This window comes from Ambystoma mexicanum, chromosome 6q, assembly GCF_040938575.1.
Source record: "Ambystoma mexicanum isolate Mex_15411 chromosome 6q, UKY_AmexF1_1, whole genome shotgun sequence".
Lineage (NCBI taxonomy): Eukaryota > Metazoa > Chordata > Amphibia > Caudata > Ambystomatidae > Ambystoma > Ambystoma mexicanum.
Window position 1 is genome coordinate 871,726,553 of NC_090937.1, and position 26,449 is coordinate 871,753,001.

The 26,449-nt window shown below is 46.7% G+C and overlaps 1 protein-coding gene across 3 annotated transcripts in view; it reads left to right on the forward strand.

Moving 5' to 3' along the window:
- The window catches only part of PALLD (palladin, cytoskeletal associated protein), a 1,335,292-nt gene that overhangs the window by 520,129 nt on the left and 788,714 nt on the right, over positions 1-26,449 (forward strand). The gene's annotated exons all lie outside the window — the stretch shown is intronic.

The following is a 26,449-nucleotide window of genomic DNA, read 5'->3' on the forward strand; positions in this document are numbered from 1 at the left end:
AGAGAGGGACACGATCCGATCCCCTATTGAAATGCAATAAAGTGAATATAATTTTAAAATGAGTATCGAATAAACACATTTACAGTGGATCCAACACCTGACAATGCGTCCACAACGTGCTCACTGAAAAACAGTGTGTTCTTGTGCATTTAAGAGTTGGGCATGTTTATGTTTCTTTAAACGAAATTCCAATTACGGGGTAAACCCATAAATGGCGAAAAGCACTGTTAGACTGCTTGCTTAGAGTAGGCCCCCCTGACTATGATACGTGGGGGGCAGCGGGGCGCCGAGAAGTCGCACGAGTTGCCGGATCGGAGGAGCGTTACACAGTTTGTGGTGTGGTCCTTGCTGCCCACTACAAGTGTAGTGTATTCCTGCTACGCAGTCGTTCCCTGCAACGCCCGAGGCTGGAGCCGGCGCTGTCACCGGCAGCAGCACCCGCCGTGCAGGGCGTGTGTCTGCCAATCATTAACACGGGGCGCGGGCTGCCCACGCCCTCGCCCGTATTTACACACTGCCCGAGCCAGCCAGCAGCTTTCAATGTCGCCTCTATTCGCCACCGACCTGGCTGCGCCGGCTGCTCTACTTCTCTCTGGCGTATTTTATGTTTTCCTATTTTGCTATTGACGGCCCAGTTTTCATAGGCCCGTTCATAGCCCTGCATTTACCCCAGATAAACAAGTGCGACTCAGTAAAGCCCGGGGGAGGGGACTGTGCCTCCCCGAAGAGGGCTCTGCAGTGTGGCTAGGGGTGGGGGCGTGGGGGCAGCGTTTGGATTTCTGTCTTCTTGGAAAGGGCGGTATGGGGAAGCCTGGGTCTTATTTCATTCAAACATGTTGGTGTGTTAGTGCAGTGGTCAGCCTCTCAGGAGGCCCCGCCCAGATTCTATTGCTTGAAGTTTGTATAGTGCCAACATGATGGTGACTGGCAGCTTCTAAGTGCTCCTTGAGGCCTGCATAGCAGGTTTGCAACCTAGCACTCTGGGGAAGCCAGATAGAGCATTATGGGCCCTATTCATAGATTTTTTTGCATGGCTCAAAGTGACTTTGCACTGCACAAACTCTGATTCATGGAACTCTGCAAAGTGTATTTTTGCAGTGCAAAGTCCATGCACATTTATTTTGTACTGCAAACATGACTATGCACTGACTTTGCACTGCAAAAACACTCTTTGCACAGTTCCATGAATCAGGGTTTATGTCAGCAGTGCAGTCACTCTGAAACGTGCAAAAAGTGCCATGAATCGGGCCCTATATATGCACATGTAGCGTTATTGTGATGAATGCGCAGTACCACGCTTCATTTGGCCTACAGTAGTGGCTCGTCAGTGCTTGCACTTTATGTTGTGTTGGGGCGTGGGGCCGGATGCAGTTGTCCATGTGTACCCAGTATCTCGGCACAGGCACATCCTGAGACATGAGGCAGGTGCGGTTTATTATACAGTTAGCAAAGTCTTACAGTGTATTCTTAGCTGTGCATTTTAGCAGCTGCCCAATATTTTGTACAGTGTGTTATTGAGACCAGTTGCAAAATGGCAAGTAGAAATGTCATTTTTTGGGATTCTTTACTAATCAAAACAGTTTCTTTTGTCTGCTTGAGGCAGACATCTGTGTGTGGTATGCAGCCCATAGGCTCGAACCCCGTTAGAGCCGACTCAGCCCATCATCCTACTGAGGCATGGACTTCATTTCACCAAAATGCCAGGGGTAGCGGAAGTGACATCACATGCCCCATGACCTCTGATGACATCACAGGAAGTGATGACATTTGACCCTGCCCCCAAGTGACATCACAGAAAGGGATGGCACATGACTTTCAGATGTGTCTAACACCTGTGTTTCCTCCCAGAACATTCAAACACACACATCACATTTCTTCTCATTCACCCACCACTCACAGACCTATAGCACATACATACAGCTGGCACGCACTTCACACATGCAAAATATACACATCATTTTTTTTTAAAAAAAAGCCAACCCTTCTTACCTGTTTTTCCAGATTCGTTCTGTAACTCCAGGCCACCCTCAGCTCCTCCGTGCTGCTCAAAAACAGGAACGAGGAAACTCACAGAGCTTCATGGTTCCTGTATATGAGCCGCGAGGAAGCCAGAGGAGAAGATGTTGGAGCTGAACGTGTCATGTGACCCGTTCCACATATGGTCAGCTCACCCTACTGAGCACTTCCATCTCATGCTGCAAGCCCGGCCCAGCCTTCACTCTGATGGGTGAGTGTAAGGAATTCTACCATCCACATGGGAAGAGTGTGTTCACCTGGGCTTTTTTGTCTGTTTAAAAGAATGAATGATGGGGCCATTCCCATGCACATTTTCCATGCTCAACGCACAGCAGAAAATTAGTCATGTACTCTGGGAGGACACAGCTTACCAGTGCCACCCTCCCCTGTCATGTGTAGCTGACACCTGGCAGCCATGGGTACATCAAAAACCTTTGGCCATAGGCAGCCTGATTAGAATTTCAAGGCTTCATGGAATTGCATCTCCATTGTCAAACCTTGCTGGTGGTAGCGAATACTGAAGAATGTTAGTTAGCAGGCCTCAGGGAAGGCCTGGGTGCAGGAAGTGACAATGGAGACCAGAGATCAACACCTTTTTGTAATACAATGTGTCAACTTGGTACTAACACCTCTCCTTGGTATGAAAGGGCAGTGAATGTCCTGTTTGGAACCACTCCTTTCAGAGCAGAGAAGTATGTGAATTATAGGAGTCAAAAGTCTGCCTGCAACACCCTACTTCAAAGGAGGTCCATGTTGTGATCAAGCGCTGCATAGGGCTCAGTTAATTAGGGAGAAGCGTTGATGTACAGCATATAGGAAGATGGGTGGGACTTAGTAGTATATGTTGTCATTGTTCCTCTGTCTGTTGCCAGGCGCCCTTGTTCTGACCTGAAGCATCACTGAAGATTGTTGGTGGAGACCCAGTATTGGCTAATTTAAGTTAGGCTTGACCTATACCAAACCCTGGGCCCTGTTTGGCTTTAAAAGAGGGCTGAGCCCCTCACTGATCAGATCATCTGAAGACTTCACAAGGAGTAAGAAGAAGGACACATTTGGACCCGAGCTGAAGGTACAGTCTACCTTACATCTTCCGCCAGTGAAGGAAGGCCAGGAGTTCCAAGAGGGAAGCAAGATCCCTCCCCTAAACATCTCCCAGGGAACAGAGGGAGATTCCGGACTCAGAGGACCCACCCAGCAGCTCCAGAACTGCTAACCAGCTAGCACACAACATGCTCTGCTAGGTTCTGTCAATGAGCTTCCTATGTGGGAAGTGCCAGAGAGTCTCTGGACAAAGGACAAGGCCTTTGCCTGCTAACACCCTCCTGAGCTTTGGGCCATCCGCCTTGAAAGAACACAGGCCCTGCGAAGAAGCTAGGAGGAGTGCCACACAAGCATCATCCAGCGTCCATCTTTTTAAGGACAATTTTGAGACAGTCGAGTCCTCGAACCGCATCAGGCTGCACCGCTGACTGTTGTCACGCCGCAGTCGCCAGAGCCATCCGGGATGCCTCGACCAGCATTCCAGATCCGCCAACCAGCACAGAGACAATGATTCTTGGCCCTGAGCCACCACACCGAACAGCCTGCAGATGTCCGGACAGCCTTGCTTGCCGAACTGCCTGCCGCCGGGTACGTGCAGCTGTCTTCTGCCACTAATTCTGTCTAACGGGCTGCGAAGTGCTCTGGAACCGTCTTGGCGCTGTCGAGCACCAAGAACGTCTTCAGCATCAGGTACATTGTAGTTCTGCCCCCCTGGTCCTTCTCTGAAGGCCCCCAGAGACAGACACAACCCTTTGCCCCTATGGTGTTGAAACTAAATAACCTTGTACAGTAACACTGATTGCTTTACCAACTACCCTCTTGTCAGTATCCAGAGTGTATCCCTTTCCTTTCCTCAGAGTCTGTCCTCTGTGTTCCTTTACAGTGTAGGTTGTAATTGTATTGTGCTAGAACTGTCTGTTGTAGTAATAATAAAGTAGAAATTTGTATACAACCTTGACTGGACAGTCCCTTTTATCATTGGGTAATAATTGTATTTTCGCTGTGTTGCAACTAACCAGCAATCCACAACCTTGCAGAGGTAAGCCTGCAGTTCTATCCACGTTACCAAAATTGGACAAGGAGGTCTTATAATTCACGTATATTCCAATCTGTTCTGATACCTTCTGGTGTACTAGTGGCGTTGATTGATGGTTTAGAAACCGATATTCATCCCTGGACAACTGGTGCCCCAGAAATTGATTTGTGACAGTGGGCTGGATTTGTCACAGCAGGGCCCCCACTAACCCAGTGCCCAGGAGCTTTCATTAAGGTGCCTGGTGACACTCAAATGACATCCCTGTATGGAGGGTGTGCAGACGACTGCCACTGAGCTTGGTAACGGTGACACTTATAATTCATGGCCCTGTGGCAATTCAGCTTGTTGTGCGCGCTGTGCAAAAAGTCTTCATTACTCTCATGCACCTCATTACTTTCAAAGATGTCTCATCTCCAGGAACAGGATCGCGTCAGGGTCTTTAAATGTTTTCAGTTGATAGGGGCTTCGAGCCCCACGGGGCCCCAGCAACTGCACTCATGTTGCCATTCAGCAGTCTTATAACATGAGACTATATTCCTTTCTATATTACTTTTGTTCTGGAGCTTTAAATGTGGGCTTTGCAGCGCTCGCCTTACAAGACAAGCTGGGTTCGCTGGATCCATTCCAGGTGTCACTTCCGTCGGGGTATACAAAAGGAGTATACAAAAGTATTATCACCTCGTTCCCTTTTAACACTGGCTCCTCCACTTCAGACACATGCTGCCAAAGAAAGATTTATAGCTTTTCTGTAGGCATTTATTGTTTCAGCTCCGCGCTAGCTGTCTTTTGATAATCGATGGCTAGTAACCACTGGCTGTATTTCTTTGTCTCCATTATAATGTATACCCCCCACGTGTGGCTCAGACTGTTTTCCGGCTCTATGCGAGGGGGGGACCATCATGTTGAAATGGGCCTCCACATATCTTCAGACAGGCCTGTCTGGCAGAGTAGCTCAGTGGGTTCAGTGCATCCCAAAATAGGTCCAAATCCCAGCAAGATAGTTCAGTAGGTTAATCTACCCACTGCAGAAATCTGCATCTGAACTGCAAGTCCGAGAGTTAGATAGGTCTATTTGTTCGCTACAGTGTTGTGTGTGTAAGTTACAGGTCACATGGTCTAGACTCGGATGGACTAAGTAAAGCTTTTGTTCGTCTGTGGTTCATGAAAATCCTGAGCAGTACTGGGCTGAGTGACAGAAGCACCCGTTACTCAGGGCTCAAGTGACAATTCATTTGAGGAGCCAGCAGGCGAAGGGATAGTCATCGTGCTCTCCTTCCAGGGACGTCATTTCACCAAAATGCCAGGGGTAGCGGAAGTGACATCACATGACCCTTGACCCCCTGGTGACATCGCAGGAAGTGATGTCATTTGATCCCACCCCAAAGTGATATCGCGGGATGCGATGGCACGGAACCTTTCACCCGTTGACAAAACAAGAAGTGCTATCACATAGCATTGTACACTACAAAAAACATGGTTCGGATATCACTATAATGTGATGTACATTTCATACAAGAATGGATCGCCATATGTATCGTTAAGATCAGTGTGTATAGGCCCATATTACCAAATTACTGTGAATACAAGCAGACGTCCATGACCAAATGATAATGATGTATTATTATATAGCACTTACGCTTAAGCGCTTTATGTAGAAAAAATATACACCCAATATCACTCAACCTGTGTTGGTACTGATTTATCGACCTCAGAAGGATGAAAGGCTGAATTGAGGTGTTTAAGAACAGACTAAATCAGTGACTCATCCCCTGAAGTGTGCCTAAAATAAACCTTTCATGAGTCTATCAATTATTGTATAGAATTCCATAGAATTCCAGAAAGACACATTATTTGGTATTCCTAATCTTTCTTATTTAGGGTCAGTGCTGAAAGTGTTAGACTTGTGTCACTCCTTTTCTTCATTTTCTTCTTTTTTTTAAAGGGGCGTTAACAAGAAAGCCAGCCACTCCAGAACTAAAGAGACACATGGTGCTGGCCACAGCCCATGAGCTTGCATTACAAAGAAACAAACAAAAAAAACGTATTTTTTCTTTTTTATTCTAAAGGTCGCAAGGGAGACATCAGAGGTCGCAGTTGCGACCTCTGGAGACCTCTAAATGACGTCCCTGTGACTCCTTCCCCCACACAGTTACCAGCAGGTATTTCCCTCCACTGCATAGCTCACCTGTATTGGCCTGCATTCATCCCGCAGAGAGATTTGCACGTGCAAAGCCGTATAACCACCCCCCCTCGGCGGTCGTAGTGGGCGGGAAATTGTTGGGAGAGGTGCTCCTCTACTTATTTCTTTTAAGTGTTTTTTACTGTTCTTATACTTTTACTTTCAAAAGAAACCGTTCCAGAATGGTTTACTTTTCAAATGAAAGTGTAGGAAGAAGTTTGAACTTGCACTTCAGTATTCCCTTAAACGGCAGGTGTGTTTGTTTGGAGGTTTGGATTGTGCGTGGGAGGGGGCGTGGCAATGGGGTTTGTGGAGAGCGGGGGCAGGGCAGCAGGGAACAGAGTTCCACTACTTCTTTTCGTACACTTCGACCACTGCCCCCCCAAGCACATGAGAAGGGAGAGGGGAAATCTGATCTTTCACAGTCTCGATGAACATTCGCATCAGGGAGTGGAGTCGGGCTGGACCATTTCCAGTGCATACAAAGACAATGCAGGGGGGCAGCAAGCAGAGTGTGTAAGGCTGTTTATGTATTTATTGTTCGCTTGATAGGCGCTTATACAGCAACTACATACTGTTTTAAAGCACACATTGAACATATTGAAAAGAAGGGAGGACAGCATAGAATCACATTGACATGGCTAGGAAGGGAGCCTAGCCTAACAGTTCCATAGAATTTCCTCAATCGGAATGTCTTAAGCGGAAGAGAAGGTCACTCTCTAGTTCTCAAATGGAATGAGACGAACTGGACCAAAGTTAGCACCCTACAGTACTGAGCCCTCTGTCTAACAGTTTCCTAAAAGGTGTGACAGCTAGTGTTCTGTAGGCTGAGGATCCCAGGTGTTTTCCCGTCTGCCTGGGATACAGCCGACCTTTTCTCCAGCAAGCTCTAAGGCAGTCACAATGGCAGTCATGATGCATTGAATGTGGCTCTGGGCCACACTCAGGTGAGGACTGAGTACAGCTAGAGCATTTCTGGGCCCTCCAAGCGGGAACGTGTGACCCTGCTGCAGTCAGGGAAAGGAACATTAAAAGAACCCTATGCCCCTCCCATCCATCAGAGCCTCTGACAACTCAACCTATTACTTGCATTAAACATGGTGGCACTGAAGCAGGAACAAGAGGAAAAAAAGATTCCTCTTTCAAGAAAAATGCAGAGGATCTCAGTTCCTTATGGTTCCTTTCCACTTCCACCTCTGGCTGCGAACATGCAAGGGTTCAGCGCACATGCTTTCTTATTTACCTAAGTGTGAATTCTGGTCTACCACATTCTCCAATCAGGCCTTTCAAGTGGCTGCCCCTGGGTTGTCGACATCATACTCCAGCCTCCTTCCCTTCCAGAAAGCCTTAAAAATCTTTTATTGTTTAGTCTTACGTTTTCCTCACTTTCATTGAAATGCCTGTTACTCAATATTCTCTTGATGTGAAGCCGGATCCCGGGATCCGGCCAGCCTCAGGCCCAAAGCCCAAAGCGCTCGACCATTAAAAAAACAAAAAAAACAAGCCAAAGTACTTCCCGCGCTACGGTAGGGAGTGGGGGGCGGAGTGCATACAGCAGATTGGCGCCATGAGCCCTCTTCTGGCTCTGCCCCCCTATGTACGCCGCAGCAGGAGACCAGGCCCAAGGGCCTCTTAAGGATGTCTGGGACTGCAATCATCCCCAGCCCGCACCATTTTGAGGAGCCACCATCATCATAATCTTTCTTTCTGGAGCTGCAGCCGCCACCGCCGCCACCCATCTTCCAGAACTGCCTTCACCCGACTTGCTGCTGCCAACCAGGTACCAGGCTCGCCTCTCCAGTCGCTGGTAAACAATCAGTCAGTGCACCAGAGCAACCTTCATCCCTTTTTTGCTGGCATTTACCTTTCTTGCTTTCTTTATGCTTCTTCAGGCCAGTAATTGTGCTTTCAGGAATTGCATCCTCAGTGTCGATGGAGTATCCGGTTTCTTTTTCATGCGTTTATGCTCCTTGTGGTGTGTGTGCTTTTGGCCGCCTATGCTTGGTTTGTGTCAGGGCTGTGTGTATGCTGTCGATAGTCTGTGCATAGTTTCGGTCGGTGTGGTGTTTTTGTGGGTAGACTGTTGGCAATGTGTACACTGTTTGGGTAAATGGGTGTATTCCTGCCAGTCTGTGTATCGTGGGTTCTGTGGGGCTGTGTGCTGTTGGCAGTATCTGCTTAGTTGAGGTCAGTGGCTCGTGCATGTGTGCACGCGCGCTGGCAGTGAATGCTTGCCATGGGTCAGCGGGGTTGTCTGCTGTGTGCAGCATGTGCTTGCTTGGGGTCGGCAGGCATGTGCATCTGCGGTAGTTTAGCTGATTCTTTGCGTGACTGCCCCTGTTATTTCGCTTGCCAGGTTCATTTGCTTATTGTGCAAATGTCTTTCATCGCAAATAATTTCCATTTCAATGATTTGTTCAGCAATATCCTCAGAGAGGACCCTGCAGTCCCACGTCGCATCCCTCCCAACCCATGACGATCACTCCAACCATCTGTAACCCCGTCTCCCACTCACCTACCAAGGCCCTTTAAACCACAACAATCTCTACCTCAGAGCGTCACTTCAAATCAAAATGACAATCCCTGAGAGGTTCTATTCATCCCACCCAACCTAATTACTTATTTATATGTATTTATTTATAAAGCGCATGTCATGGGCCCGGAGGCATAGTAGCGCTAACAAGTCATACACCAGGCATAGCAAAAACAGATACCACTGGGCATAGAATACCCCTAAATACACAAGCAACCTATCGTCCAACACCTGCGCGGTGGAGGATGTCGCAGGCTGCGCTGATCAAGAGTTCAGCCGAACATCCTAGTTTTCAGCTCTCTTTTAAACTTGGAGAAGGACAGCATAGTCTCAAGTCAGGGGGGGACCCCACAGACCTTCAAATCACACCAACCGAGCCTCTGAGGACCTTACATCAACCCATGCAACCATGCGACCAGAGCCCCTGAGAGTCTCAACTGACCCCACAACGACACAGCCCTTGAGAGGGTCACTTCAACCCACATCAACCCAGCCCCTTGGATTCTTATTTAAGCCCACCCCCTGACACCCTCACTCCATCCCTGAAAGTATCCCCCAAACCACTCCAATTCAACCTCTGAGAGCCCAACTGCCTCCCACTCCACCGCACCCCTGAGTGCCTTGCTCCATCTCACTCCAACCCATCCTCTGAGAGCTTTGCTACACCCCACTCCTACTATAGTTGGAGTAAGCTATGCACACACATATATAAATGTTAATATTTATATATTTGTGTGCGTAGCTTACCATGGTTTGTGTACTTTTAAAACCATAATTATTTATATATTGTGCATGTGTAAGGCTCTCATACAACAAGTACACTGTGTTTCAAAGTGCCCATTGTTATAAAGCAGAGCATTGTTGGAAGCAAAACAGGAGGGCGAGGAGGGATATTTGCCCAGGATGTCATGTGCAAAGAATTCTTTCAATCATGAAGACTGGAGTGGTTATTTTCTCCTGGTTGTGGCCATGTGCTGCTTATTCAGGGCACAAGGGAAGGGTACATGGGGGTGGACAGTGTCTGGTGGTGTATGTGATTGTTTATTTTATTTTAATGAATGGACAATGCTTTTTTTGTCTTGTGCACTTTTTGTAAGGGGAATGGTCAAATGAAGTACATTAATATATATATCTTTAAAATATGTTCACTTACTGTGAGTATTCATGGGTTCCAGCTTTTGATTTTTGCTACGGGCACAAGTTCCCACACCAGGTGAAGTGAGCGAGCCATACTTATCCTTAAAACAACATATTTTACAGCACATGTTGCAGCTGGAATATGATAAAAGCTGTATAATTTACTAGAAAGTATAAACATTTAAAATCTCAGCAATAGTCTCCTAACCTGCTGAGCTGCCATTGCAACAATTTACTATCAGATCGCCTGCTAGTCCCAGACCAGCCAATCAGTCCTGCTCACTCCCTCCAATTAAGGCTCAGGCAGTGTATTATAGAGGCTTCCTTCTCTTTGTGTGGTGAGCAGCACTTGCCTGAAGATTACTTATTTGGAGAGTCACAATGCTCCTTATCTGTGACTTCTTTTCCTCTCTGTGGCACTCTACTGTGGTGCAACACCATTGAGCGTATTGTTCTCTCTCCCCCATCCCCTGAAATGTTGGACTATGTTGACTCGCCTGGCAGTTCATAGAGCCATGGTAGGACAGACATTAAACGGCACTGTTAATAAGCATACTTTTTTGGCAATTGAAATCGTGATGTGGGGTTTGCACTTGCATGTCCTCTCCTGTCCCCCTACTCTTCTAATCATTTTCCTGGCATGGAGCGATTGGAAGGGTAGGGTGGACAGGAGAAATCTCATTCTCACATCAGTCCTTAAGCAAGTGGTTTCAGATGTGAAGGAGAGAGTTAACTGCTTCTAACATTGAAGCTGCACTAGTCTCATTAGGAAGTGTAAAGAAGTTGATGGGCACCACTCAAGTTTTGTTAAGCAGAGAGGTGATGGGAGCATTGTTGCATGTTGGGTCATTTATGCATGTCTGCAAGGACTGTGCATGTGTATTATGTAATGTGAGAGTGCATGATAAATGGGGGTGGGGACTGGGTACCAAATAGTGAATATGTAACAAGAAATAGTCCTTATTTTTATCCGAATGCTGTTTTAATTGTACTAAAGCCAGTACAAGGAAGATCAGAGGCAGTGAGAGAGTGCTTTGTAGGGCTTCAAAAGAACACGTTTACAGGGCTCAAGTCCTAACAAATGGGGAAATCCACAAGTGAAACATGCAGTACTGTGGTACATAAAGTAACAGATTTCTATACTTTGTCCCGTTCATCAAGTCCAACAGTTCTGTGACGTATAGACAGTGCAGTCAGGTGGCCTGAACTGTACAGTTGGGTGGAGCAGCCTTTACAGACTAGAACGCCGTGCTAAGTTCCCCAGAGAGATGCAAAAGCAACCATCTCTCTTTGCATTTTTCCCTAAACAAAAATGCGAAGAGTTAAATTGTGCATAATAAAATGCAGCTTCAGAATCGACGTCCAACAAGAAATTCTGTCTTGCCCTAGCTGCTGACCGTCAAGCTCCTTTGACGGATCCAAAGGTACTTGCGAACAGTGAAGAAAACATTGTCACTGTCCTCACCTTTGGTGGGGAGGATGATTCCTCCAGCGGCAGTGATGGTTCCACTTCCACCTGTAACTTTGAACTTGAACCTGATCTACCAATTGGCTGGACAGAAGAGCAAGCTGCATATTTTAAGGCACTGCATCAGTGGCTTGTAATTAAGAAGGGGAAGTTGGGATGCAGTTTGTGTGCTAAAGTTCGCAACCATTGTGTATTACACACTGGAGTAATAAGAGTATCCAAGGAATGGATTCTGTCCCTTGTTTGCACAGACTTCACAACAAAAAAAGGCCAGCAAACTGCCCTTCGAAAGAAGATGTATGAGCACAAAGATAGCCATAGCCACCAGGAAGCAGAAAAGGTATTTCTTCGAGCAAAGGATGGAGGGATTGAAAAAAACATAGAAAAACAAAATGCATGCCAAGAGGAAGTAACCAATCACATTTTCTGGACTGCATCTATGGTAAGCAAACAAGACCGTCCCTCCCTTCACGGACATGCCTGTTTTTGTGGATTTGCAGATTTCAAATGGGTTATCAATGGGTAGAATGTTGTAGACCAGGAAAAGTTGTGCAGACATATGTGACTACATTGACAATGAAATGAAAACAAAACATACCAAGTACATTGTTGAGGAAGACCTGAAATTGGCCATTTTAATTGACAAATGCACAACTGTGAGTCACCTCTCAGTGCTATCAGTTTGTATTAGAACAGCATTTGGAAGTGAGCCCACATCCATTTTTTGGGAGTTACTGAAATTGGAAAAAACAAATGCTGACGCTGTCACTAAGAACTAAAGTCTTGCCGCCTGAAGTATTTCCCATGAGAGTTCATTAGAAAAAAACTAGCCTCATTCACCGCGGATGTTGCATCTGCAATGATGGGACGCGTGTCAGGGGTTGCAGCGCAACTGAGGAAACCAGATAACTATCCAGGTCTACTTGACTGGCATTGCTGCATCCACCGGCTAGAGCTGGCTGTGGACGATGACATAAAAGAAGTATGTGGCACAAACAACTTTAAGTCTTTTATGGATGTTCTTTATGCCCTCTATCACTGCTCACCCAAAAATCGAAGGGAATTGCACACGTGTGCAGATCAATTAGAACTTTCCCGTGCAATAGGTAGAGTTCTCGATACCAGATGGGTGTCATCTAGTTGCTGCACTGTAAACGTTGTTTGGGACCTCTATCCAGCTATTGCAGTTCACTTGCAATCAACAGCTGCAGACACAAACCATGGAGGTCCTGAAAGGGAAAAACATAGAGGACCTCTGGAAAGGCTGAATGCTGTGGAGTTTGTTAACACAGGGCCCGATGAGGGATTCTCATTGCAAACTGTCTGAGCTGTCTCTAAAATTGCAAGCAAACTCCATCAATCTCCCACAGGCCCATATTTTAATTTGCCCACAAATTAAAGTTTTTGAGGTGCTGGCAGGAGGCAGGCAAGCAGAATTCACCAAACTTGCCACAGAATCTGCCAATACTCTAATGTTTCATGGGGTTACTTTGCACGGAGGGAGAAAAGTTGATGTCAAAAGCAAAAGACAGCAATTTCTCCAAAGTCTGGCAAATGCCATGCAAAATAGACTCCTTACCAAAGCCTCCTTGCATGTTCCAGGCATTTCAGGGGAAGCAATGGCTTCAGAGTTTGAAAAAGTGATATCTGCATGCCAAGTTGTTTAACGTAGGGACTGGCCATATGATTATGATATATTGTATGGGGAAGATGAAGTGCAGGCACTTTGCAAAAGATTTAAGCTGGCTTTCGAGAATATAAGCACAATGACGGGAAGCATGTGCCAGAGGAACACTTATGAAAACACTGAACACCATAGCAATATCTACTGCAGAATGTGAACGTGTGTTCAGTCACATGAACAATACACTCACACTCCTTAGAAACTCACTAGGCATCAAAAGAGTGAGCAATGTATTGTTTTTGCAACGCAATGGCCCGCCCCTGATTGACTTCAGTCCAGAAAAGTATGTTAAAAAATGGATACTTCATGGTCACCGTGGAGCAGACCACACAGCTTGCTGGGCACGTGCGAAAATAACCTGATGACAATGAAAAAAAAACGTTTGATCTCTACTGTAAACTCTTTCTGCAATTTTGGTCAGAAGTAACCAGTGCATCTTCATACTGGCGAGTGCAATATTTGTGTGGTTTCCCCACAAGACAATGTACACTTTGGACACTGAGTATTTAAAATGTAGTCTATTCTAAGCAATGAAGTACATCTGAGCAACACCATCACATCTGCTAAGGGTTTGGGTTTGAAGACAGAAGTTTACTCTGTAAAGAATGTAAATGAAAAGTACACTTTAGTGCTGTACAAACACTAAAAAAGATACATTCAGTGTGGCTCCGTCCTTAATCCTGACTGTAAACCCTACCCCAGCCCGTGCTGCTTGCCTTGACACCTCATCAGATGATGGGACCCCAAGCAGTTTTCAAGTGGTAATGATATCATCTTTTGGGTGCACCAGTGCCATGGACATGGTTTAAAGTGTAATTGATATGTAGTGTGGAGTTTGGAAAAGAAGAAGCATGAAAGAAATTGCTCTGTTTTAAACTATTATATTGAACATTTCCTTTGATCAGAAGTCAACTGCCAGCTCCCCCCTCTAAACCCTCTCTCCTCGGACCCGCCCCTCCTCCAAACTCCGCCCCAGCCGTTGTGGGATCCCCCTCCAAATGATTTCCATTACAACCACTGTGCGAAGGCAGTGGTTCAGTGCCATTACACATGCCACAAGGCGCTATACAAATATAAAATAACATGACATAAGCTCAGGAGCTCTGGCAAGCAGCAATTGGGTAATCCTATAGAACTACTTGTTATCCATGCATATACACAAGACGGAGGCGAGAGAGAGTCATAGAGAGGGAAGTGGGCACACAGATATGGATGGACAATTTGGGGAAGTTAGGAAAATGAAAGCCCTCGAGAGAGAAAGGATGATTATAATCTATAATAGAAAGAAAAGGAGCGGTAGCGTCATCAAACTAGTGGTTTTAGTCACAGAGTCCTTCTGAGAGTGTAAAAGATTGTAAAAGAACTTTGTCTCTGGTACACTGGAAACCCTGATTGAAATGCACCTAGTTTGCTTGCTGTTTACACCACTGGTATAGTCCCTGGCATAACATTTGGTCTGGAGCTACTGGCTAAACAACATGATGGCTGGCTTGAAGTATTGGAGTGAAAAGTCCTTAGACCCATCTTGGGAGTTCCCAAAGCCATTCCGGTTGATGCCCTGTGTTGTGAGCTGGGCCTCCAATCATTACCCTCCAGTTGGTGTATTAGGTCCAGCAAATTGCACCTCTCCTGGTCAAAGCTCCGAGGGATGGAAAGACTTTTGCCACCTTATTATCTCGCAGATACCAAAGCTCCTATCCCAATCCTTTGGCGGCTGCAGTGAGGAAAACATCTACCACTCACTTTCAGAATATTGACCTAATGGTTGATACTGGCTCTATAGCAGCCATAGATTTGATAGATCTAATACATGGAAATGGTTAAAAACAATAACGGCTATTTGGGACAGGGCAACAACTATATAGCGCGCCCGAATGGTAAAAAGAGGCATAGTGAATATAGCAAGCTAGGTTTCTTCCCCAACAAGCCCTGTACTTATGTAACAAAAATATGCAATAATGATCTGAGAGGGTTCATCTGTCATATGCGCTTTAATATTTTGCCAAGATATGAGTACATTGGAGGATGGACGAAAGTACCTCACGCAGAGAGAACCTGTAGATTGTGTAAAGCTGCCGTTGAGACGCTCCGACACGTGTTGTCACAGTGTCCATGTCAACGGGGTTACCAGAACTATGTGTCTCGTATGTCGGATATTGAAAATGGCCAATTCTGGAGCACCCTGAACGGTGCTACCTCAGTGGTGCTGGTCTGTGAAGTATACAATGTCTGGAAGGTCGTTTTGGGAATGACGAAAGAGGATAATTGTACATAAACTTGATTTGTCCTCATTGTCAGAAACTGGAGGAAATGGAGGAATGCTCATTGCATTTATGTAAATGTCTTATGCACTTTAGTGCAAATTTATATGAGAGGTATGAATTATTTGTTGCTTTCTTTTTCACCTTTATGTAAATGTGTTTTATTAATACTTTTCTGGATATTTTAAGGACATTTTCTTTTCTTTTTACTTTAACACGTGTATCAATATGTATTTTTTTTTTATTTTTTTTTATTTGATTTAATTGTATAGAACAATTTTTTACAAAATTGAAGAGGTGTAAAACGAAGAAAAGAGAAGTTTCCACGTTAACTGTTCCACGTTCCCCACCGTCGTTCTTTCTCCTGCGCCCCAAGCATCTCGCCCGCGAGGCTCCGTCAGATCAATTCTTTTTTCAATTCGAGTTCAGGTTCGGAGTCAGGGTCAAATTCAGCTTCCCCCCAGGAGGAGATGAAATAGGGACGCCCGGCTGGCAAACCAGCCCCCTCTTCACTGCCATCAGGTGAGCAGTTTTAACTCTCGGAAGAAGCCCACCACCGCAATCACCCAAGTAGTCTTTTCCCCACTTAGAAGCCGACACCACCATTCCTCTTCATCATAGATATATAGATTTTTGAACAAGTGTCCCAGATGTCTCTGGCGGGGGCCCGTGACTCCTAAGCAGTTTAGCAGTAGGTGTTTTATGGTTTCTGCCATCTCTAACTTTCTACAGAATCTGCAGGTTTCATCCGAAGCCAGTTTTCTTCGGAATAGAACTTCTCTTGTGTGAAGAATGTTCAGGCGGATTCTTAAGAAGTTCGCCCTAAGATTCGGATCTGGCACTTTCACCAAGTAAGACTTAAGTTCGTTCACTTTAGTCAGTTGTAGAGGCAGATCAGTGAACAAATTCGAAGCGGCTGCTCTTTCCAGTGTATCAATCCAATCTTGGTGTAGTAGACGCAGTTTGACCTTAGAAGGGTTGTAAATTAATTCGTCTTTAGAACTTCCAACACCCTTCAGAATTGCGTCGATCTTTGCCGCCCATTTTGTTAGCATTTTGCATGATCCCGACTGAATTTCTTGATGGATTTCTTGCATAATCAAAGGAGGGCTTGGGAGTAAAGACTTTCGGAATAGCATGGCTTCGTTACGGGTCACAATGGAGGTCAGCGATTGTAGAGAAAGTTCCCTTCTTATTAACACCATTGGTAGCGAGTCAGGGAGATTAAGGACCTTTCTCCAATAGAATCCTTCCAGTTTTAACCAAAAGGATGTTGGAAGGTTTGGTAGAGATTCTGCCCCGTAGGTGAGTGTTGGGATCACTTTAGACTTATAGAACATCACCACTGGCGCCATCGTGAATTTTCCATATTTTTTCAATACTGCTCGGGATTGTGAAATGAGTAGTCTCGCTTTGGACATGATGCTCTCTTGCATCATTGTTTCCTTACTGTTCTTGTTGATAATAACGCCCAGGTATTTGAAGCTATCCACCAGTTCAAGTTTGGTGTTATTTACCGCCCATGTGAATTTCTCCAACTTCCTTTCGTTTCCGCCCAGAGTCATGATCTTAGTCTTTTCCAAGTTCATCAAGAGGTTGTTTTCCTTCAGATAGGAGTCGAGGTTGTTTATCTGCCTCTGGAGGCCGATCGGAGTAACATCGAAGAGGATTATATCGTCCGCATATAATAGGCGTGAGATTTTGCTGGATCCCAGTGTTGGGGGGAACATCCGGACTCTTGTTTCGTGCTCTTTAAAATCGGCCGTGTATGCGTTGTACAGGGCGGGGGCTAAGGGACATCCCTGCTTTACCCCTCTTTCCGTCTTCATCCAGGAAGATAGCAGGCCTTGGTTGTTTAACCGAACACATATTGTAGTTTCCGTGTACAAGGCCTTTATGGGCTCCAGTATCCTTGGGGGACAGGCGTGAAGTTGTAATTTTGCCCAGAGACGTTGCCTGTCTACCCGATCGAAGGCCTGCACCAGATCAATGAATGCCATGTAGATCTTCGGGCTGCCCTCGAACACTTTAGCTTTAAGTGTGCTCACCGCCAAGATGTTAACCGTAGTTCCGACATTTTTCACGAAACCCGCCTGAAAAGGGTCCGACAGGCCAGTCACGGAGATCCAATTACTAAAATTATCCAGGATTAGGGCACCAAAGAGCTTTCCTATGGAATCGAGTAGAGCGATAGGGCGGTAGTGTGAAGGGTTATCTTTAGCTCCCTTTTTGAAAATGGGGACCAGAATCGCTTTTTTCCATGATGAAGGAATGGTCGAGAGTCTGACGCAATTTGAGAAGACCTCCTTGATGAAGAGTGCCCAGAATTCCAATTTGTTTTTTATATCAAAATTGGTTATTCCGTCGGGGCCTGCCGCTCTGGATCCATTGAGATGTATTATTTTCCCTTTGATTGTGTTCAGGTCCAGAGGGATTTCCCACCGGTCCCCAGAGCTGGCGGCCTTGCTCTCTTTTTTTTTCTCTTTGACTCCATACAGTTTTTCAAAGTGGGATAGCCATGTTTTTTCACCAATTGAATTTTGCAGTGCCTGGTTCACTACTTTAGAATTACCCTTAATCAGTGACCAGAAGTCGCGTGCCTTATGGCCACTGATAGCGCGCAGCATATTCTCCGCGTCAGCTTGGAACCTATTTGCTTTTGTTAACTTCAACCAGGTTTTGTAGGTTTTTGCTGCCTTAATAGCTTCAACCTTCTTACTTAAGGATGTTGTTTTTGCGGCCTCCCGTTGCAATTTTCTGACCCCCTTTCTTCGTGCAACTAGCTGTTCATTGTAAGTATGGAGTGGAACCTTGTTTTCTTGCTTCAACGCTCCTTTTTTCCGATGGTACACTGTCAGAAGCGGCGAGTATTCGATCCATCTTTCCGGGCATAAATGGGCAACCAGCGATCGTGCCTTATATTGGGTGGTTATGTTGGCAATGGCTACTTCTGACAGTCTCAGCCTTATCCTGCTCTGATTTACTTCCAGGTTCTGAGCGTCGTAAACCGCCTCTCTTCTCCGTGAATACCACGAGAAGGTGAGCAAGTTATGGTCGCTATGTTGCGTCCTGGTAATTGTAAAGGTTATGAGCAGTGGCAATAGGCTTCTCGAAACCTGTATGTAGTCTATAATTGCCGCTTGATCCTCTCTCTCCCAAGTTGGGATGGCTTTGAGCTTCTTCACATCCTTTTGCTTGAGGATGTACATCTCTCTTGCATTTAGAAGGTTATGCCACATGTTATTTCTACTTTGGAGCACTTTGGAGTGGAAGGTTAGATCAGTATTCAGGTCTCCGGTGATGATCACGTCGCTGGAGGTAGATGTTATCAGAAAGTCGTCTATTAGAGTCTCGATTTGAGCGAGGAAATAGTCGTTGGTCACTCGCTTTGGGTTCCAGTAGACGTTGATCAAAAGAATCTCTGCACTTTGATTCGGCTCCGAAGAACCTTCCTTCTTTTCCCACTCCAAGAGCGTCGCCAGAATAAATTCTGAGGCCAAAAGTATCTTTGACAATGATAAGCCAGAGCCCACTCTTATGGCAGTAATAAGGCCAGATCTCGGTCTGCCCCTCTCGCTTCTTTGAGCCGGTGAATGTGCCATTTGGAAACCGTCTAAAGTAGGTGGCTCAATTAGCCAAGTTTCCTGCAGACATAAGGCGTCGAAACTCCCAAAGTTAACATCTGATGTGACAGTTAAGTGAGCAAAGCCTCTGGTATTCCACGATCCTAGTTTCAACGATGCTTCTGGGGGTTCCATGGAAGCCCGTGCCTTCCTGAAGGAAACACCGGAAGGCCCCTCTGGTGGCTACTGCCTTCTGATTTGGGATTTCTGGGAGTGCCTGCTATAAATTGTTCCCTCTGCAACTGGGTCAATTTTTCCAGATAAGCTTCTGCCGTGCTTCGTTGTCTCATCTGTTTTATCAATGCGTTGGAAGATTCTATGAGTTACATTACATGTCGGGTGTGATGCCGGTGAGAGATCCCTCTCCGAACTCACTCGCCTATTCGCACCCCGTCGAGTGTTCAGAATATTAGATTTGCGCCGGATCCGATTTTCGACATATTTACTGGGAGCTTGTTCCCCGGTAGGAATCTTGTGCAGCAGAGAGCCTCGATCAGGTTCCTGCTGTCTAGATCGATGATAAGACCACTCCTGCGGGGGCACAGACGGTGTTTTGCCCTCCCTCGCATTTGACAGATCGAAGCCAAGATTATACAATTTGTCTCTTGCTTTCCAGATTTGTTCTTGAATATAATTCGATCCTATGTGTAGGAACGAACTATCTTTTCTTCCGTTAGGATTCGGTTCCAGGATTTTTATGTCTTTTGTAACATCGATATGAGACAACCGGGTCTCCTGAAACAGTTTGAATAGAGCTTTGCGGTTCAGTGTCCAACTATCCTGTCTATCATGTATTCTTTGCAAATTAAAAGTTCTTGTCGTCGTATTCCTTTGTCTAGGCAGAGGAGAGTGGTTAGAACGGGTGGCTACGTCAACCCGCCGGCCTGATGATCCCGACGGAGCATGAGCCCTAGTTCTATTCTGGCGTTTGGGTTTGTCAATTGATGGGCTCCTATCCTTTTTTCTGTCATGTTGGACCCAAGGGTTCTTCTCCCCTGGAGAGCGCGATCTTAGCTGAGGGTCTCGGGGTGGACTTCGCCTTGATTTCTCCCCTGAAGCCCCTTACCCCGCAATTGTCCCAAGTTCCTACTTGCTCTTTTTTGTGGCAAAGTAGTTTTTTCCAACGCTCGCGGCGAGGTCGAGGGAGAATCAAGAAGCAGAGCCTTTGATTCCGGTTCCTCTGCTTCTCCGTTTTCACGACTTTACGTTTTTTTTCTTTTTTGATTCAGCGCTTGCGGAATTTCTGATTCTGAGTCCTCGACCGTGTAGGTACTCATGTTCATTAGGTCAAGCGAATTCCAAGAATCATCTTGCGACCTCTCTGGACTCCGTAAGGCCTTCTGCGTCTTATCCGAGGGTTTTAATTTGAAGACTTGGCGATTTTGTATTGGTGGGGTAGGTTTCTCTTGGTTACTTTGACCTCTGCTCTCTGTTTTGTCTTTTTGTGCGGGCTGTTGAGGGGGCTTATGTTTCGAAGCCTTCTTGCCCTTACAGACCGGTTCACTTTGGCCTTTGTGTTGGAATATTTCAAAGGTAGACGGGATTTTCATTTTGGAGAAGTCTATTGGTTTCGCGACTGATTGGATCGCTGCACTTTCTGGGAGGGCAAATGCAACTGATCCATTTTTCCTTCCTGGTTTACCAGTCGATTCATTCAAAGACTGACCCCCCTTTGAGCGGAGTTCCGTCTGTGTTGCACTTTTCGCCAAAGGTAGTGATCTGTCAGTGGGCCAAATGCCCACCTCTATCTCCCGGCCGGGCTCGAGACCTTGATTCGTCTCGGGGGATTCTCTCGAGCAAGGCCGATCGATCAGTTGTGTCCCCTGCGCGTTTTCTGTCCTGTTTCCAGAGCACGAGTGGTTGGTTGGTAGCTGGTCCACTACCAGGGATTTGCTCCCCCCACTCGAACTTTCCATGTCGTCGCCTTTGTGCTGTTGAGAGGCTGTAATGAACCCCTCTAGGAAATTCAGTTTGGTGTGCATATGTGCGATCAGGGTGGTTTGATCTTTTAAAGTATCGCTGATGGCTTCATATAATTTTCCAAATGGTGCCAGCACGATAGTGACTGTAGCTAGAATAGACATAAGATCCTCTTTTTGCGAGGGAGTTTCAGACACTTGGCTAGGAGGAGGTTCGCCTTGATAACTGAGGGGCGTCGGAGAGCCCCGTTCTTTGGGGTGGCTCGGATTTACCTCGTACAGAGGGCCCACCCCTCTAATGTGCGGTTCCAAGCTGCACTCCAAAGATCGGGGAGAAAAGGGGACAGACCTTTTGGGCAGCGCAGGGGGGCCATTAACCGGAGCCAGGGGCGGGTGTGGCTCTCCCACTAGGGTTCCTGACAGCCCCAATCCCTCTGCTTGTTTGTTAATGGAGCGCGGGGTGCCAGTTACCAAAGTGGCACTTCCCAGGGTCCCCCTTCCAGCGTCTAACTCGGTATGCGGCTGAGTTGAAACAGACGTCTTGTCCAACAGATCACAAGTTCCAGCACCATTAACCGGTTGTGGTATGTCCCTCCCCGTTACAGCTTCTGATCCCGTGTGTATTAAATTTGGACTCCGACTCGCTTGAGCGGTTAAGTGTGAAGCATTATTAGCCGCTTTCTCCAAGGATGCGGTCATCTTAACAGGGAAGTTCAGGGTTGAGGGGAATATGGCTCTGTCTTCAACTATGGCCAAAAGCTCTGCATCTGATACATCTTGGTATCCTTCACCCTCCGTTCGTGTCTTTTTCCCAAAAAACTCTTTCAGCGTTGACATGCAATGAGGGATAAGATGTTTTTTACCCCTCCCCTGTCCTCTTTTATACGGGGGTTTGGCCCTCACCGTTCTACGAGAGGACATCTTTTGAGAGCCTCCCGAAAGTTTCGGCAAGTTGCCCGGAATCTCATTGGCATTTGCTGTTGCATCAACCACACCAAGTAAGGGTGGGGGGGATGTACTGGGTAGAAATGGATGTTTTTTCGCTGGGCTGGAGCTGGGCTTCGGAATTCCCGACTGAGAGCGGGGAGCGGGGGGTTGGGTACCCCCCTCTTCCAGGGCAGTCCCCACAATCTCCAACCCCCGATGTTCGTCCCTTCCCTCCTCACCAGCAAGTTCGAACAGCAATTGGGGGGAGGAAGATGGGGCGACTAGTCCCGGAGGTGTTCTTAAATCCTCCACTGCCGCCGCTCCCTCTGTGTTGTGTATCATGATCACTACTGACTCCCCCAGGAGTGAGGGCGGGATTGGGTCTGTCCGGGATATTTTCCTGCCGCCCTTGTGCGTTGCTTGCTCCGTGAGGGAGTCCAAAAAGCAGGACGGAGACTGACTCCCCCCCCCCTCCACGTTCCGTATAGGGGTCGTGGGCTGCTCGGACGTGGCCTCTTGCACTTCCTCCCCAAACAGTGGGAACAACTCCGGGTTTGACGGGCTTCCCCTCCCTGTTTCTGGACCTTGGGCCTCCGTATTGGGTAGAGGGGGGGGGAGTGTGTAGGTAGACGCGGGGCTCGTCGTTATTAAGATGGCCTCTTGACAGATAGATTGATCGTGTTCTGTAGTCGGCACTATCAGAGATGGTGTGCCCTCCGAGCCCAAGGATTCAATCGGGGGAAACATGAAGTCACTTACTTCGTTAAGCTCCGCTGGGCGATTTGTATTTGCCTGAATCATTTTGCTCGTGTGTTTAATGCGGGAAATCCGTTGAAGCCTCTGAGTAGCCAACTGCTCCACGCTTTCCGGCGAGGTTACATGGTCCTTGTTATGGGACGGCGGCTGGCGAGGTTTGCCGTTTCTTAGCAAGCGCTTGTCCAGGTCTTCCAACCCAGGTTTCCGCTTTACGGAATCGTCCAGAGCCGCCATCCGCTGGGCCTGAGGAGCAGTGGCTCTTTATGAAAGAAGTCTCAGAGTTGGATCAGAGTTGGATCAGCACGCGGTCACGCGGGCCCGCGGACTGCTGACTGCCCTTGTCAGTCCCTTCGCGGTCCGCTTCGCGGAAGACTGAGGGTTATGTAGAATGGAGGGCTCGGGACACGCCTCTGAGCACACGCCTCCACTGATGAAGCTGGAAAAAATACTCGAACTCCAGCACAGCGTGCTGGTACTGCTGACTGCCCTTGTCAGTCCCTTCGTATTTTGTATTTTATTAATGAAAAATGTGCTTAAGGTTTCATAATTTACCAAATGCACAATACAAATAAAATAAAAAAATAATAAACGCACCTACTTGGGGATGGTGAAGCTGTCTACATTATTGTTATTATTGTATTTATTGAGCGTGGACCTAGAACGAGAAGAAATGGAGCGCTTTACAGAGGTATACAACAATACAGATACATAACGGAGCGCTTTGCACTGGTAACAACAAAACAGATATAAAACGGGGTGTAGGATACATAGGGGGACAGAGGAGAGGTACAGCTGTACTCGGTAGCGGGGGAGCGGGGCAGGGCTGCATCTAGCAAGTCAGGTGGCGTGAGGGGCGACATGATGGCCTAGGTGTTGAGGAGGAGAGACTCCTTGAAAAGGTGGGTCGTGAGTTATTTTCTGAATTGTAGGAGCACGTGTGTGAGTCTGATGCTGATGGGGAGGAGGTTCCATAGTCATGGGGCGTAGTCAGAGAAGGCCTGTTTTCTGGTCCTTTCCTTTTTGCAGCAGCAGATTTCAAGTCTGCACATGTCCTGGACTTCTGGTGGTGCGCTGTCCAACGGAGATTCTGAGTTTCTCGGTGAGGTAGTTTGGGGACTAGAGGGAGACTGCCTCATAGATGATGCAGCAAGACTTGAAGGTGGTTCGTGCGTGCAGTGGGAGCCAGTGAAGATCGATGAGGGTCGGGATGATGTGGTCGTATCTGTGTAGACCCTTGATGAGGTGTGCAGTCGTGTGTAAGGCACACTGTGATGTTGTGTTTGACCCCTCCGCCCCACAGGGCTAGGACAAGGATTTTCTCCATCCAAGGCAATGCTGTATGTTGACAACCCTTATGGCTGTGGGCCAAATTGCATTGTTTTAAGGGCAATCTGGCAATCCCTTGCTGTTGGCAACCTAAGTGTCTGTCTTGTATTCTCCTGCCCGGGTGTCAGCTCCAACTATGAGCTGGCACCATGGTCTACCATTGCATTGGGCAATGATGAGATTTTTACGCATGCCGTGCAATGTTGTGTTATTTTGGGAGGAAAGTGTAGCATTCCCCATTGCCTTGATCTTGGGACTGGCAAGTGTTTGTGCGGAGGGTTCAGCCTTCCCCAACAAACGCAGTACGGTTTGTCATTGTGTATCCGTTCCCTCAGAGTAGCCCGGGTTTCAAATGTCTACGACACTTGCATGTGATTTCTCAGTGTTCCCTCAGGGTGGCAGGTATCCCATAACACCCGAGAGTGATTTCGCAGTGCCGCACTGTTGCCTCAGGGTTGTGGGGTTTTGCAGCCTTCCCTGACCCACATGTGAAATGGACAATCAGGGGCCAATTCCCTCAAGGTGCTTGGGTTTAGAATTCTTCCATTACGCTTGAGTGTGACGGCCAGCATCGTGCAGTGTGGTACAGTTGCCACCGGCTAGTGGGATTTTACATAGTAACACTTAGAAAGAAAGGCCCACAACACTGGTAAGTAAAAGAAACATGTTTATTACAGCACCGATTTACAAAGGACACCATTTTCGGGTGAACATTAGGGCTGACGAAAGTTTCGTGTGCATGTGACAAAACATATGCCTGAAAACAGAGTTTCACTGAACAGTGTTTCTTCCATGTGAGTTCACAAAGATCTTTCACGGGTTCGAAATCAAGGCGGAATCTCCACCTGGTTCTCTAAAAAAGACACTTGCACCTTTAAATAGCAGGCACAATATCTGCCTGTGCATATTTAGCTGGAAAAGTCTCTGGTGGAAGGAACTCTTTAACTGAAAAATTGGTGAACCCTTTTTCTCACATATGCAAACATGTTTCTTACGCACTTATCTGTTTACTCCAACCCACTCATTGCTGCATATAGAGCGGTTTTACTTTCACACTCCTTACACCACATTTACACCAGGCCCGATTCTCAACTGGGTGGTAATTGCCGAAAATGTCGTAGAAAGGGCTAACGACATTTCCGGTAATTACACCCTATTCTAAAGGTGGCGCAATATTCCAAAGTCGGAATGATTGCGCCACTTTAGGAATATGGGTGCCGGTTGCTAGGAAGGGCGGAAACCTACCTAGCAACCGGCACTCTCGTTAATCATGCCTTTGCATGGTTATTCCTGTGGCACTCCTCCAATATCGCAAGCGCTCGAAATTGGCGCTGAACTACGGCACACAATTGGTGCCGTACGGAGGAGTGCCACAAGATGCAGTCCTTTTTGTGTGTGAGGTGGGTGAGATGTTTGCTACCATACTTGGCAACATGTGTGCCCGAAAAGATGTATACTTTTGTTGCCATCACTGGAGCAATATTGCACATGTTGAAATGTATAAAATGTATAACTTATTTACCTAACTTTCCGAAATTTCACAGAGCTGGTAGGCAACGTTTGCCACTGCTCTGTAGTAGCAGCATGGCCATTACATATTTATTCCTGCACAAAAAAATGCATTAAAATGCAGTAAAACCGGCAGGCTGCCACAGCCGTCACTCCACTTGCAGGGCTCCAGGCAGCACATGCTTTTGTTTTGATTGTCGGCAGCAGTTTCGTTAAACAATTTCCTCGTTATTTAGCGAAAGTGCTGCCGAGAATCTTCATCCGCCTGTTTCCAAAGGAAACAGGCGGATATTAACGAAAGCACTGTCGTGCTTTGCGATGACGCCAAGGCCCACTTCACAATAGCAGTGGTGCCTGGGCGTCACAAAATGGCGCAGTAAATCGTGCTATTTAGCACGTTCATTGCACCATGTTGAGAATCGGGCCCTAAGGACGTAAGCAAAAGTTTAATACTTTTTAGTGCACACTGTGTAGGTTATACCTTATTTTATCTCCACTGACACATCCCCATACATTCTCAGAAAGTCAAGGACACCCCCCCTGGCACACCCATGTATCCATACGTGAATAATTCCCAATTTGGGACAACTTATGCCAAGATGTACGCTCAGTGTACACTCGCACGTGCAGTGAAGTCTCAGGTGTACCCCTCTTCATGAATCGGGCAGAATTTCCTTCCGTGTAAATTGCACCTTTTTCCAGGCGTAAGTTAGTTGTATGCCTGGAACATGTTTTGTGTTTCAACCCCTCAGTGTGAATCAACATCTCTGTGTGGCCCTAGTTGTGTTGTCACAGTGAATCTTTCCCCAAGCGGTGCGCAGCCTCTCTGCTAGAAAAGAGAGACGAGGAGTGGCGTGATCACCTCAAAAATTGAAAACATTACATCACCAACTCAATTAGTGATTAAAACTGTGAGAATTTCATTCTGGCGTTAGACTCTGCACATTATGCCAAAAGGAGGTTTAATCAAATATTTTTTCATTTGATTTAATTCACCAGGTCAGAATAAATTCCTTATTCTCAGTAGTCATTTG